The 17223-nt window shown below is 36.9% G+C and overlaps 1 protein-coding gene across 10 annotated transcripts in view; it reads right to left on the reverse strand.

Annotated features, from left to right (window-relative positions):
- The window catches only part of NRG3 (neuregulin 3), a 1099553-nt gene that overhangs the window by 378485 nt on the left and 703845 nt on the right, over positions 1-17223 (reverse strand). The gene's annotated exons all lie outside the window — the stretch shown is intronic.

Raw genomic sequence — 17223 nt, forward strand, 5'->3', positions numbered from 1 at the left:
ACCCTTCAATGTTTAAATCAAAGTTGTTCTGTAATTTTCCCAACTGATTTGTCACCACTATTCTGGTACAGAAAATAACACTTCTGCAGTTATAAAGTAGAAAAGATAAACCTTTCTTTCTGAATACATTGTTGTCTTGAGTGACAGACAGTACCAAGGATGCCCCTCAGACTTGCCTAGAAGGGTAAGTCATAATACTCAGTGTTGTGATGTCACAAACCAAATCAATGCTATTCAAAGTCTGGGTCAGGGACTGGCACACTTTGAAAGGTACTGACTTCTTTCATGGATAGAGTCTCATTCTCTTCCATTTAATATAATTACAAAGGAAAAGCCAAGGAATTCATGAAGCTCATTATATAGGCTTTTGAATGGGTCATGTTAATTCTTCAAATCTTATTTCCTGGCATACCTTCAGAGTTGGCTTCTTTTTCTAATGCTGTAAATTTGCAAATAGCATATGGTAAAATCTCAGGACAAAAAAGATAATGAGATTCTATCATAAAAAAGGAGGGAGACATTGTAATAGAATAATGTAATTTTTTTTATTATTTAAAATCAAGAGGACTACCAGGGTAGGAAACCTTCAGCTATAATTGATGAACTGTTCAAGGCTCAGTGTGGACACGTCTGAGAATTAACAACATGAGAGAGGCATTATGGGGGTTCCACACGGGGTTCCACACTTCTGTGAGTTTTACCTACAAGATCTCTACTAGTTTCTCACAGTGAAGACTGGAGAAAAATTCCTTGGTGCTTCTAGCAGGAGAGAGGAGAAACTCGGTCATTTTGAAATATGTGCAATGCATTCTGTTCCTAATAAGACCTGCCCTCAAGAGAAACTATTTTGCCAGAGCCTAACTGACCTGGTGGAAGGAAAATACCCAACTACAAGTTAACCTTCTATGTGGGGTGAATTCTCATAGTAATTCTATGAGAATTACTTGTGATGTTAATAGTTCAGAGGCACAGATTCACTAAAAGACTGAGATTCAATAAAAGGACTATGGAAGTCTCCCCACACTTACCACCACATCAGTGGCGGTAAATCTTGTACAGGACGGGAGACAAATCAAGGACACCAGAGGAGGCTGTAGCCTAGACACCTACAGCTACGGCAAGCAGTATAATGTCATTTGAAAGAGGACTTGGATTAGTTGTAAATCTATACTGCAAACTCAAAGGCACCATTTAAAGTCAAAAAAGAAGTATAATTGATATACTAAAAGAGGAGAAAAAATAAAATCATTTATGAGCACTAATACTCCTCAATTAAAGCCACAGAAGGCAGAAAAAGAGTGGAAGACAAAAAAGAAAAAAAAAGAGCAAGGACAAGGAAAATAGTAAAAATATGGTAGATACGAATCCAACTATATCAATAATCACTTCATTTTCCCAGCTTTGTTGAGGTATAATTGACAAAAATACATCAATTGTCAATGTCATTTGTACATTTGTGGTGTACAATGTGATGTCTTGATATATGCATACATTATGAAATGGTTACCACATTAAGCTAATTAATGTATCCATCAATTCACATATTTAACTTTTCTGTGCCTGTGTTGAGAACACTTAAAATCCACTTTCTTAGCAAATTTCAAGTATAATACAGTATTATTGATTACAGTCACCATAGTATAATTATATCTCCAGAATTTAATCATCCTGTATGTCTGAAACTCTTTGACAAACTTTTCCCCATTTCTCCCACTCTACAGCCTCTGGCAACCATCATTGTACTGTCTGTTTCTATGAGTTAGACTTTTTTAGATTCCATATATAAGTGAGATCACACAATATTTATCTTCTTGTGCCTGGTTTATTTCACTTAGCATAATGTCCTCCAGTTTCATTCGTGTTGTTGCAACTCAAAATAGATTAAAGGCTTAAATGAAAAACCTGAAACTATATAACTACTAGAAGAAAACAGGGAAGATGCTTCTTCACCTTGGTCTGAGCAACAATTTTTTGGATATGACCCCAAAAGCACAGGCAACAAAAGCAAAAACAGACAAGTAGGATTGCATCAAACTCAAAAGAGTCTGCACAGGAAAGGAAACATTCAACAGAATGAATAAATAACCTATGGAAAATATTTGCAAATCATAAATCTGATAAAGGGTTAATATCCAAAATATATAAGAAACACAAACAACTCAATAGCAAGAAAAAGACACTTGGTTGAAAAATGGGCCAGTGTCTGAACAGACATTTCTCAAAAGAAGACATTCAAATGACAACAGGTATATGAGAAAAATGGTCAATGTCACTAATCATCAGGAAAATGCAAATCAAAGCCACGAGATATCACCTCACACCTGTTAGGATGATTATTATCAAAAAGACAAAAGATAGATGTTGGCAAGAATGTTTCTTCATCAAAGACCAGTGGACTATATTTTTATGGGTCTGTTTTTGGGCTACTCATTTGTCTATTTGCCTGTTCTTTCTCCAGTACCATACTGTTGTGATTACTAGAGCTTTACAGTAAGTCTTGAAGTCAGGCAGTATCAGGATGATGCAGCAATCACGCTCCTTGGTATTTACCCAAATGTGTTGGAAACTATGTCCACACAGAAGCCCACATGTGGATGTGTGTAGCAGGTATATTTATACTTGTCAAAATGTGGAAGCAACCAAGATGTTCTTCAATAGGTGAATGGATAAACAAACTCTGGTACATCCATACAATGGAATATTATTCAGTGCTAAAAAGAAATGAGCTATCAAGGCATGAAAAGACATAGAAAACCCTTAAATGAATATTATTAAGTGAAAGAAGCCAATCTGAAAAGGCTATATACTGTAGCCTGTACTCCAACCATATGCCTTCTGGAAAAGACAAAACTATAATAAAAAGATCAGTAGCTGCCAAGAGAGGAGGGAGAGTGGAATAAATAGGTGGAGAACAGGGGACATTTAGGGCAATGAAACCATTCTGTGTGATCAGACACACACTGTCATTCATTTGTCAAAACCCATAGCATGTCCAACACAAAGAAGAAACCCTAATATGACCTGTGGACTTTAACAATAATGTTTTAATATTGGCTCATAAATTGTAACAAATATACCACACTAATGCAAAATAGGGGAAACCGGTAAGTGGTAGGGTGTATATGGGAACTTTCTGCATTTCCGGCTCAATTTTTCTATAAACCTAAATCTACTTTAAAAATAAAGTACATAGATAGATAGATAGATAGATAGATAGATAGATAGATAGGCAGACAGATAGATAGGGGTGTGTCCTTTCCTCTCAAATATACCATTTGCATGAGACCCAGTTCCAGGTGTATTTAGAAACTTAGCAACTCTTCTGCTTTCATGTTGCATCTAATTTATTTTACCTAATTATTCTATGCGAATTAATTGTAAATAGAAAAACAATGATTTCTAATAAAGTTTAGGTGAATAATAAAAAGTAACCTCACCCTACACTATTTTTCAGAAACATTTTTATTATAGCATCAACTGTTACTTTCTCTTAAGCCCAGACTTGATCAGCAAACACTGGCTTTCAAAGATGAAACTGTGGGTTATCACAATTAAAAGGAAAGTACTAGGGCTGAAGCTACAGGAAATGTGGAGACTGGGATTTCTTTCTGGACTACAATTAAAATTTACTACATATTGACTCACAGTTATTTGCCATTCCATAAAGAAAGTTTAAGTGATATTGAAAGATGCCCAATTTTGAGACACTTTCCTTTGTGAATAATACAGATGAGGAAAATCTTTCCAGAACATATAAGGAAACAACCTCAGCCATGGTACAAAATGATGTGAATAAAAAAAGAAGGATAAACTACTTTTATTTAGGTCAGCTAGGTAAATATTACTCATTCTTCCCCACTCATATTCTTGATGACACATCATCCTAGCCCACAAAGTAGGTTGATTCCCATTAAGCATTCTTTCCCTTTGTTCCACTTACCACAGCTAAGATAACATTGAAATATAGAAAATTTACTGCATTAGAGAAGAATACATAAAGCAATACACATAAAAACAATATAATAAAAGACATATTTTACAAGTACCAGTTTCTGACTTTAGACCTCAAAAGCTAGCAATATTTATCAATTTGCTTGACTGTTTGCCCTCGTACCTCCTACCTATCAACTCAAGTGATCAGCTTTTTAACCTTTTTTGCCACATGGGAACATGAATTGGTTCACTGACATTCCTGTTGTCTCCTTAAAGAAAGACTGTAGAACCATGGTCAAACTCAATTGTCCTCCTAGAGTTCTGAAGACCAGTTCGGCTTCCGGAAGGATGAATGGCCATCCTCCATAGCCAAAGGGCCATGATGTGTTGGCTAACAGGAGGATGTTATTCAGATGTATCTCAGCACCCTTCCACTTGCTCACTCACTCTACTCCCTAGGGAAATGGGCCTTGTTAATTACATATCAAGGGGATAGAGCCAGATAACTAATATATATTGAGTACTTACTGTGTCCCAACAACTGTAATTGGATCTTTGTATACAATCCCATTTCATTCTCAAAATGACCAAAGTAGGTGGACATAGTTTTTCGTAGTCAACTGTCGTGAGGCTTGAAAAATTTAAAAGCATATATCTAAGCTAGGAAGTGGTAGAGCCTGTATCTGAGTTTTATTTGTTCTCAAAGTTGAAGCTATGATGAACAAATAAATTCAATAAATATAACCTACACATGATAAGAATCTCCACACATAAGAGGTGGGTCATTCTCTAACAGTTAATGTGCTATACTTTCCCATCACAGCATTCTCCTGTGATGTGATTAGAAATGTACCATATTCCTTGATCTCTAGTAAGTCTTAAGCAAGCATGGGATATAGAACATAATAGCAAGAACGCAGGTACAAAATCATTACCACAAATCTCATTGCAAACCCAGCAGGCCAGAAAAGACAACATATTGGGGGCAAATTTCAAAGAATGGATAGCAGACAGTGAACTAGACATTTAATCCTTAGTTAAGAACAAAATGCCTAGAAAAGGAATTGTAGATACTATGATCAGATACCACCACTTACTTTTAAAAATGCATTCCTTATAGTGGGAAGGATGGCTAAGGGATTGAGACAAGGAAGAAATGAATACCCTATAGATTCAACTATGATCAGATGTCCAATGCTCATAATAATGTAGTGAAATTAGGATTCTAATAAATTGCCAGTAGAGGTAAATTGGTACAACTTTCAGAAAACAATTTGACTAAATGCATTCAAAGCATGACAATAGCCATGACATTTGATTTTATACTCCAATTTCTAAAAGAAAACTTTAACTAAATAATAATGCAGATGTGAAAAAGTTCTATGCCTGAAAGTGTTAATTTTAGCATTTTTGTGATAGCCACAAATTGTAAACCTAATTATTTTCAAAATGAAGACTATCAGAGCAGTAACTATTATAACTGTGAACAAACTCAGAAAAGTATTGATGACATAGTGCTAACTGAAGAAATAGGATACTAACTTATTTATAAGCTCAAAGATTTAACTATATAATACAATATATTCAAATAAGAAGACTTTAAGAATATAAGGACACAACACATCGAGCTGATCTCCTTATATTCTTAAAGTCTTCTTATTTGAATATATTGTATTATATAGTTAAATCTTTGAGTTTATAAATAAGTTAGTATCCTATTTCTTCCGTTAACACTATGTCATCAATACTTTTCTGAGTTTCTTCACAGTTATAATAGTTACTGCTCTGATATTCTTCATTTTGAAAGTAATTAGGTTTACAATTTGTGGCCCTAGAGGGGTGGGATAGGGAGGGTGGGAGGGAGGGAGACGCAAGAGGGAAGAGATATGGGGATATATGTATATGTATAGCTGATTCACTTTGTTATAAAGCAGAAACTAACACACCACTGTAAAGCAATTATACTCCAATAAAGATGTTAAAAAAAATAAAAAATAAAGAAATCAGCAAAGCACACACACACACAAAAGAATATAAGGAAAACAATCCAGTTATTTGAAATATGGCAAGGGAATTGCTATTAAATGCCAAAGGCATTTAACAATAGGACAAACCTGTGTCTGTGCTGGGAATAAGGAAAACACAATCCACATGCCAACAACTTAAGGAATTTATACAAGATGCTTTGCAACCAATTCAATCATGCAAACACTAAGATGGTGTTCATCAGAGGATACCTGCACATTACTTTTTTTTTTTTCAAGAACAGTAAATTAAGAATGTATCGACAGAATTTAATACCCTAACTTGGATAGCACTGGGCTGTTGAAGGAGTTGATGGAGAGTCTCTATTTGAACCAGCAGAGAATCACTTTGTCATCACAGATCAATGGCTTTTGAAGCAGCTGCTGAAGGAGGCCTATGAGCATAGGCCATAGCTACCAAATGGAAGCTGGCAAATAAAGGGCCTTCTTCCTGTTATACCAGGGCTTAATCCAACACTGGGACAAGGTACCAGAAAAGTGATAATAAGACACCACCATGTTGGGTATAGAGAGAAGATGCTTTAACCAACCATAAATTAGGTTTGAGAAACTGGTTTCTACCCCCCATTTTTTTTTGTTTTGTTTTTTTAATGCATGGAGGAGAAAAGAAGTAAAATTCCCATATGACACAACACCAGTTTGTATCAAGTGACTGGACTACTGAACTGTTAATAGGAGCATCCACAGAGCAGTTATCTAGTTACTATTTGGCACGGGGCTTCTCACAGGATCCAAGTGGACCGGGAGACATGAGAATATACCCTTTGGATAAAATATCAGCCTGGTTTCACCTTCCCCCTTCCAGCAGGAGTCAACATAAATAGTATGCATATAGCTGATTCACTTTGTTGTACAACAGAAACTAACACAGTATTGTAAAGCAATTATACTCCAATAAAGATCTATTTTAAAAAAAGATTATACAATACACCATTATGTAGCAAATTCTAGCACTTCAGAAGGCTTGAGTATTTTTTCCCTAAAATTTTGAAAAGGCTAATCTGCCCTAGAATTTTATATTTATTAACTTTATAACTAAATTACAAACTCAAAAGCACAATTAATTGAGTCAATGTATTTACATAGATCCATAAACTTTCCATCCTAAAAGATAATGGAATTGCTATACTTCCAATTTTCCCATCTTTTTCTTTCTCTTTCCTACCTGCACCCATCTGATTTTTGGCACAGATTTTTCTTGTGAAAAATTTAAATATATAGAAGTATTTTAAAAATAACTTGTACAGTGAACACCTATACATCACCTGGATTCTACAATTCATACATACATATGTAAAATATCCATATATATATATATATATATCCCTTATCCACCTATAACTTCATTTTTAATTAATTTCAAAGTAAATTGCAAATATCAGTATATTTTACTCTTACACACTTAATGTGCATATAATTACCTACAATTTAATATTTGCTTATGGTATTTTTTTCCACATAAAACTTAACATTCAGTAAAATACACATATCTTAAGTGTACCCCAATCGTACTTTGGTTTACTTTGTTTTTTTATAACTTTTCTAGGACTTCACTTTATACTTATATGGGATAACATTTTTCTCTCTCACTTGATATAATGTGATTCCTCAATATTAAAAATAAAAAAAAATCAGTTTGCTTATACTTTATCCTTAGTTTTTCCTCTCAGCATCTCCATATCCTGATCTTTGTTAGTTTTACTATTAATTAAACATTGTCATGGTTTATTTTTGTTTCTATAACTATGATTCTTAAAAACATTTAGCTTTAGTCCTACATTTAAAAGAACTCAACAGTATCATTTTTTATATCATTGCTTTATCTTTCATATGTTGCTTGGCTTGATTAGTTATTTATATTCATATTTCTGCAAATAATATCTACTGTCTTTGTACCTAATGTAGTTTATACTTGGTTTGTACTGTAATACTCTCAGAGATGACAACTGCATCCCTCATGCTCTCTCTTCAAAGCTCCAGCTGCTCCGGGTCTCCTCCCTGCTGATGACCTTGTTGAATCCATCACTAATAGTCAGGTGAGAATGACCTCATCTTTCCACTACCAGTTCCACCAAATTACATGCATCTCCACCTACCAACTTTACTTTTCATCATACTAAAATGAAAGGACAGGTGAGCTCCTTCTGAAGCCCAAACAATCCCTTTGTTCTTTCACATGTTACACGCATGTATACATGGCCCTATCTCCTTGTCCAGCCACTACCTGTTTCTCAATTATCCTCAGAAAAATTCCTCAACTAATCCCCTGCTGTACTTACTGTCCTTTGGTTTTCTTCTTACCATTTCCAATTGGACTTTCATACTCACAACTCCAATATAATAGTTCTTGTCAAAGCTACCAAAGACAATATTTTGCCTAAACAAATGGTCATCTATCTGTTCTCATCTTTTATTTTTTTCTTTGCAGCACTTGATATAGATGACCACTCCACCCATCCGTCAATCCACTTGTCCGTCCATCCACCCAACCATGTAAAACCATCTTCTCTTGGCTTCTGTGACACTGCATTTGCCTGGTTCTCTTCCTACTTCATTGGCTATACCATCTCTGATTCCACGGCAGGCATTCTCTACTCTGCCAACTTTCTGAATGTTGTGTGCCCAAGAGATAGGAGTTATTTAAAGAATCAAAAGATTTAGAGGAAACTTCACTTCCATGCGCACAACCTTGGAATACATACTATCCTTTCCCATTCGTGAATTTTCTGTTTTCCTTCCCTATGAACCATCCTCTGTGAAGAAAAGAGTCAGGCATAATTCCATGTAACTGCCTTCTATTAAACCTAGTTTTATTGCTCATTTGTATTATCCCAAGAGAACTGTATACATTTATCCACCCGAAAGAGAATTGGGATGTCTGCTAGCTACCTTGGTCCAAGGACAGTTTTCAAAATAAGATCTTTAATTTTGAGTAAAATTTCAAAGAATATACACTGTCAAATTGTTCAGGCCTGTCTATAACAATGATGAATTTAAATAACTTCCAATCTTTTTTTTTTTTAAATTTCATTTATTTTTGGCTGTGTTGGGTCTTCGTTGCTGCACATGGGCTTTCTCTAGTTGTGGCGAGCAGAGGCTGCTCTTCGTTGCAGTGTGCAGGCTTCTCATTGCAGTGGCTTCTCTTGTTGTGGAGCACAGGCTCTAGGAGCATGGGCTTCAGTAGATGCGGCACACGGGCTCAGCAGTTGTGGCTCACGGGCTCTAGAGCACAGGCTCGGTAGTTGTGGCAAACAGGCTTAGTTGCTCCACGGCATGTGGGATCTTCCCGGACCAGGGCTCGAACCCGTATCCCCTGCATTGGCAGGCGGATTCTTCACCACTGTGCCACCAGGGAAGCCCAATAATTTCCCACCAGGGAAGCCCAATCTTAATGACTCAGACCACTGTATTAACACAGCATGGCTCTTGGAGAGCCATATGCAAGCCTAGAAAGATCACAAATCACACCTTATCATCAAGATACATGCATTATAAAGTGCATTGTAAGGTCACTGTCATAAATTAAAGCAAGTAGTTTTGAAGAGCACATGACAAGAGAGATAAAAAGCAAAAGAAGAACAGTTTAGTAGCAAAGTACATGAAACAGTTGACTAAAGTTCTAATGTTTTGTAAAGGAAACTGCCCCCACTTCTAACTCACCCAGGAACCCAGACCTTTATTTATATAATTTGTGATAATATAAATAAATAGGTATTCTATAGAATACAGACATTTTATATATAAATTATGGATATCCACCATCACTGCAAACACAATATGTCAAAAACAGAAATAATTCTCTCCTCTCCAATCTGGTCCCCAGCACCACCATTTCCACACTTGGCAATGGGTACCAATATAATTCCAGTCTCTCTCCACTCCCACACACCACTGAATGTGTTTGAGTCACTTTTAGCTTCTCCATTTTCCTCTATTGCCAAGCAGTCTTCAGTCTTCAGGCCTTTCTACTCATTGCTGTAAAATTACTCTTGAGAGTTGATACCACTGTCACCTGCTTTTGTTTGGTTTGCCTCTTGCTGTCCTTCTCATCTCATTTGTTGGTACCTCTTCTTCTGCCCACACCTTAAATAAAGGCTTTCCCCAAGGTTCAGGCAGAGTCTTTTCTTTGTTCACTGTTTATTGTCTCTCCAGATGATTCCATTCATTGGAATAGTTTTCAACTATCATGGACTCTTTTTTTTTTTCTTTTTTTGGCCGCGCCACACAGCATGGGGGATCTTAGTTCTCCAACCAGGGATGGGACCCATGCCCCCTGCAGAGGAAGCTTGGAGTCTTAACCACTGGACCGCCAGGAAAGTCTCTATCTTTGACTCTTAAAATGATGTCAGAAGGGCAGATTATATATCCTGTTGTATATACCCCTCCAACAGATCAAACTCAACATGAACCAAATGGAACATGTTATCATCCCAACCAAACCTATTCTTAGTGACATGGATAGAACCGTCATCCACCCAGTGGACCCAGATAGACATCTGTATGTTGCCCCTGCCCTTTTCCTTTTCCATCACCCACATCTAATCAATAATGAAGCTATACTGATTCCATGGAATACCTAGCTCATAAATCCAGCCTGTCCTTTACTCTCTGTCATCATTTCCTCTTGCTCAGCATCCCCTTCACTTGGCAGCTGCTTTTTTTTCATACTGACACTATAAGAGTCTAAAAGGCAAGAAGAGAGGCTGGGTAAGCCAGGCAAAGTGGGGAACCATGTATGTGGTGGATACTGCCAAGAGATTTTCAAAGCTGTCTCATTTCTTCCGTACGAACTTACCTCCTAAGTCCTTTGGAGGTATTCTGGCTGAGCCTTCTCTGACCGTTCTTCCATGACATGGAAATTTCCTCATCTGCAGCTGCTGCTTCTAATTTCCCCCAAACTTCTTCCTCTGGCATTCATTTCTGCTGGAATTCCATTAGCCTAGCAACATCTTTCTTGAATAGGATCCCTTTAAAAATAATCCTGGGCTGATAAACCTACCCTGAGTTTTCTTTCTAGTATGCTATTTGAACCTTCAACCTATCATCAGAATTGACTGTATTCAGTGAATTTTCCATTTGCAATCAGGCCTGTATCCTGTGGTCAGGGTTTGTTTAGCCTTCTCAAGAGTAAGTCAGACAAAATTCCCTATGGCCCCTAACCACAGAGGACAAACATCAAGTGAGGACATTCAGAGAGTGGTTCTGTTGAAGCCCCTCTTTACAGTCTTGAGGAGAAGAGACAGAGCATGACTTTTTCATATATATAAAATTCCCATAACCTCCCCCCCTTTAAAAAGCTAATCTACATTCTCTTTAAATGACAGAAATGCATAAGGGGTTTCAAGAGTCTTGGAAAAGCTCTGCGTTATTTCCTCTGTAGGTCTGCATTTATTCTAATACATGACTTGGAAATTGTTATCTATTATAAACTTAAATTTATCTTCTACTCACACTAGCCTCATGTAGGTTGCCAAATCCTTCCTACCTTAACCTGTCTCTAGATTTCCCTCACCCTCCTTCATCACACAAACATATACACATAAGAGAGTGCACACTTACATGCTTCCAATTGCTGCTTAAGATTTAGGGAAGATCCCTTTCATCTCTTTAAATTAAGATTCTAAACTCAACATTGGAAATTATTTTGTTAAAACTGGTATGGTAGGGAGGGAAAAAGGGAGAAAAACATGCACAGAAACAAAGCCAAAAAGGTTGAAAGATGATACTGTACTGATGTTAGAAAGAGCCGTGGTAGGGAAGAATGCCAAGAGGTGTATAGAATAAATTCAATAGCAAGTAAAGGCACTATAAAGCCTTCCTCAGGAGTCAGAGACTGATAATTGAAGGCAGCAAAGGGATAGGGAAACAAAGGAATTTGAAATCATTGACTATATTTGTATTGTGACTTTTGCAGTCTCTTCCTTTGGAGTGTTGCCACTGACTTCTGAAAGGAAGACGCACAGTCAGATTTGTACTGCAATAAACCGACCTCTGTTCTCTGATTGTCTTATATGCCCCTGTGAGGATATGCATTTATGAGGAGAGGCAGGAAGGAAGATACGCAGGCTGGATTTCTCTATTAGATTAAAACCAAACCCCTAAAATCTTCTGCTTTGTTCTGTGTGGACTAGAGTGAAATAAGTTGTCCAGTTCATATCCTCCCCAGGGGCTGTTGAATGCATTACCCCAGGGCTTGGATTTTTCATCCATCTAAGACTCCTCCTGACCAAAATGAGCCCAGTCAGCAGGAAGCAGTCAAACCTTCCCCTCCTACCCCAAGGAACAGAGAGCAACTACTCTACAGACACCGAAATGACTCTGCCTCACCTAAATCTTCATCTTTTTGCTCATTATTACCTACCATGATGCAACTGCCAATCATGAATCTTCCCCAGAGAACCTAGGCCTCTAGGTCTCCATTTCAATTATACTCTGGTCCAACTTCTCCAGTTTCAAGAGTTAAATGGAGAACAGCAGTATTTTGGTGTGTGTGGCTCCTGAGAGTGTGGCAGGGACTTAGCCTCTTTTCAGCTGTATAGGAATCTCTGGGAGGCCGCGGAAGGCTCATTTTGCAGGCAAGCATGCTTATTTTAATCAGGCCTAGGAACCCAGGGAAGCCACATATATTTAGACATGAGGGTAATTTGAATACCATCATTCACTCATTTATGTTACTTTATGAAGTGCTTAAGAAGTTCCTTCTACTACAGAAAATAATAATAATAATAATAATTATGATAGTATTAAGACACAATTAATGAACCACAGCCACACCATTTTATCATTTGAGCCTCTCAGTAATCTGTAAACTTATGGAGCAAATAATGTCTCTAATTGGCAAGTGGGTCTAATAGAAGTTAAGTGATTTGCCCAAAGTCAAACAACTAGTAAGCTGAATTAATATGACTTAAGATTCCAACTTGTTTCCAATATAACATGCTGTGCAACTCTGTTCTGTAATACATAAGTCCTCTCCTCGAGGATCTTACACTCTAACTAAAGCAATCTGACAAAAACTAGAAGACTAAGTACCCAATGACTGCAAGTAAGATTCTGACCAAAGCAGTACCTAATTGGGTGATAGAGGTAAGAAATAGGATACGTTAGCTCAAGGATATATGAATTTCAGCACCTCATGGTTTAAGAGATTCTGTGACAGTCTCAACCCCTCTGTAGGGAGTAAGTTTACCACACACAGGAGATCTATTCCATGACCAGTTATGTGAGTATGAAGCTTTCTTCATAATAATAGAATATAAATTTTTCCTTTCCCTAGAGCAGCTACTCATAACCTCTGGAGTCTTGAGCAATAAATTGAGTATCTCTTACATATAATCATTCTTCTATTTTGGAAGACATCAAATTTAGACCTTTTGATGAACTCTGACCATTACACCAGAGCTCAGTTTCTGGAGCCAGACATCCTGGATTTACAGTCTAGCTCCAACAAATCATATACTATATAATCTAGCACATTAATTTTGTTTCCTCTTCTATAAAATGGGATTAAATAGGATATGTATATAGCTCAGAGGGATGTGAAACTAAACTAATGCATTCAAAGAGTTAGCATAATAGTTGCATGCTATCTACTTTTTGGAGTTATGTCATAACTTATGCATGAGAAATATAAAAAATAACCATCAACAATAGAAACATTTGAATACTTGTATTAGATACATCTAATAAATCAGCTTAAAATTTTAATGGTAAAGTTTTCTTGAGAAATCCTTGCATTGTACTCTAGTAATTATAAGATATGTTATGGGAACAATACTTTTCTCTACTGAGGAACACAAAGAACTTACTACTATGACATTCCTTAGTTTATAATTCAATATTAAAATTGGTTTGGCTAGACATGGGCCACCATGAATTTATGTAGAGATGGTGTTATAGACTGACTTTGCTAACATGCACAAAGTTAATAAAATACAGGCTTACTTCTTACAAATCCAAATCCATCTTGAAGGAATCATGTATCTCCTTTGTATTCTCAGTATATATTACAGCCATTGTTCTAGCAATCCATCACTTTGGGTTTCTTAGTTGGAAAATCAGTTTGCCAAGAGCCATTTTTCCACTCAGCTGTGATTCTTTAAAGACTCAGAAAACAACCTGAGCATAAATCAAAGGTGTACTGAGTCTGGCATAAAACAAAAATCAGTTCTGGGATGAAAATCATCTATTCAAAGAAAGTAGATTTTCAAAAATCTTGAAAAATATGATTTTAGATATCTAAAATGACTTGGAAATGAAAAGGTTTCTAACTTTCAGGGTAGAGTCATCAGCACTAGAAACGTAGAGAGTTTTACAGTCCTGTTATAGTCTTATTCATTAAAACAATTACACGTATTATAAAATATTCAATACGTAATTATATATAGTATAATATTTAGTGGCATCTAATGATATATGGGCAAAAAAGGACAAAAGCAGGGCTTCCCTGGTGGCGCAATGGTTGGGAATCTGCCTGCCAATGCAGGGGACACGGGTTCGAGCCCTGGTCTGGGAAGATCCCACATGCCGCAGAGCAGCTGGGCCCGTGAGCCACAATTACTGAGCCTGCGCGTCTGGAGCCTGTGCTCCGCAACAAGAGAGGCCGCGACAGTGAGAGGCCCGCGCACCGCGATGAAGAGTGGCCCCCGCTTGCCACAACTAGAGAAAGCCCTCTCACAGAAACGAAGACCCAACACAGCCATAAATAAATAAATAAATTTTTTAAAAAATGACAAAAACAGAAGGTCTCTCTTGGAAGTATCTATTTCTTCAAATCATTGATAGTCAATAATAACAGTGATCATAATGGACTACTATGTTAAACGCTTTACATGTATTAAATCATTTTAATCTTAAATCAAGCCCGTCAGGTAGATATTATTTCTAACATTTTATAGAAGACTGAGGCCAGAAATGTTAATTAATCCATTCAAGGTCACACAGGAAGTGTGATCAATAGTAACTTGAGCCCAATTGTGACTCAATGAATATTTCCACCACAGCATGTTTCTCTTTATAAATAAAGGGAGCTTTATTTATAAAGCTTAAACACTTAAACACGTGTTTAAGTCTGAGCCAAAGCCACTTAAACTCAGCATTAGATAGAAAGGATGATTTGGAGTACAGCACAGAGCACATTTTCATGCTTAAACCCCCCTCTTCCTGCCAACCGTCCCCCCTGACATTTATACACTAAAATTTGTAAGTAGGCAAAGGGTCTTCAGTAAAACAGCAGTGCAAGTTCAAAGATCTGTTTCCTCCAATCTTCAAAAGCTCAGCTGAACATGGTGAAGGTTTGTTGTCACTGTATAACGAGCTGCATGAGGGTCACCCTGTCATTTGACACTGAGCATCACAGTCTTGCCCAGGTCACTGTCAGCAGTGGAAGTGGTCTTGTGGAAATGAGCAGTGTCAGTGGTTGCCTCTGCTAGGTTTTGGTACCACTGCTTCCATCTGGGATACTGACAGTGTCACAGGCAACACTAGTCCATCAAAAATGCTGTACACTGGTGCAGCCTCTATGGAAAACAGTATGGAGGTTCCTTAAAAAACTAAAAATAGAGCTACCATATGATCCAGCAATCCCACTCCTGGGTATATACCCAGAGGAAACCATAATTTGAAAAGATACATGCACCCCAATGTTCACTGCAGCACTATTTACAATAGCCAGGACATGGAAGCAACCTAAATGTTCATCGACAGTGGAATGGATAAAAAAGAAGTTGTACATATGTGCAATGGAAAACTACTCAGGCATAAAAAAAGAATGAGATAATGCCATTTGCAGCAACATGGACGTACCTAGAGATTTTCATACTGAGTGAAGTAAGTCAGACAAAGAAAGACAAATATCATAATGATATCACTTATATGTGGAATCTAAAAAAATGATACAAATGAACTTATTTACAAAACAGAAATACACTGATGTGTATAAAATTGATGACTAATAAGAACCTGCTGTATAAAACAATAAATTAAAAAATAAAAAATAAACAAACAAACAAACAAAAACAGAAATAGACTCACAGTTATAGAAAACAATCTTATGGTTACCAGGGGAAAAGGCGGGGAGGCATAAATTGGGAGACTGGGATTGACATATACACACTACTATATATAAAATAGGTAACTAATAAGAACCTACTGTATAGCACAGGAAATTCCACTCAATACTCTGTAATGACCTACATGGGAAAAGAATCTAAAAAAGAGTGGATATATGTGTATGTATAACTGAGTCACTTTGTTGTACAGCAGAAAGTAACACGACATTATAAATGAACTATACTCTAATAAAAATATAAAAATTTTAAAAATGAGATGCAAAAAAATATGCATTTCCTCCTTTCCTGGGAACAAGGAAAACTATACTCCTTTGCCTGCCTAGCAATTTGGTTTGCCATGTGACTGAGTTCTAGCCAATAAAAAATGAGAAGACATCAGCCATACCATTCACAGACTAGCCATTGGGAAACACCTGACATGTGCTCAGCCATTATTCTCTTGTCCTTTTCACTGGTTGGGCTGGTGATCCTCAGAGAGACCTTAAAAATCATATGCTAAAGATGGCAGAGCTTCCGTCATCCAGAATCCCTGAATAATTGTGCGACAAGAGTCCCTATTTTTCCTGCTCTCTGCTTTACCTGGAACTTCTGTGAATTATTTTGGAGAATATAAATAATCTTATATATTATTAAGCTATTAAATATATGGGTGTATTCATTCCTGCAGCTTTGTCTACCCTTATTAATTCACATAGTGACCACAGAAAACCAGAGCATAAAGGGAGGGGAATGGCATAGAGTACATAGTAGCAAATGAGGTTTAGTCACAGAGTACAAAGGATAAGTCCTCTAGGGCTCCCCTGAAATACTTGGTTGGCATTGGAGGAAGGCAGAATGGGATCAAAGTGAGAGAAACGTTGTTTTGTGACCATTTCTATCACTGTATTTTTATCTACAGGTTCCTAGGACCTGTAAGATACACATAACTGAATGAAAAAGTGACTAATGAAAGCAATGTTCCTGCTTTAAACATCTAATACGTAACAACTGCCTTCATAATAACATTCAAAATCCTTGGGAAATGGTAGAGTACTGGAAAACTTTCAGAAAATTTTTGAAAAAGCTGTGTTTTACTGAAGATTGTATGGCCTTGGAAAAGTTCCTTAACCTCTGTAAGCCTTGGTTTAATCGTGAGGCTAAGAATATTTACCTCATAGTGTGGGTGCAAGGGTTTA

This window comes from Balaenoptera acutorostrata, chromosome 16 (genome assembly GCF_949987535.1).
Source record: "Balaenoptera acutorostrata chromosome 16, mBalAcu1.1, whole genome shotgun sequence".
In the NCBI taxonomy this organism is placed as follows: Eukaryota; Metazoa; Chordata; class Mammalia; order Artiodactyla; family Balaenopteridae; genus Balaenoptera; species Balaenoptera acutorostrata.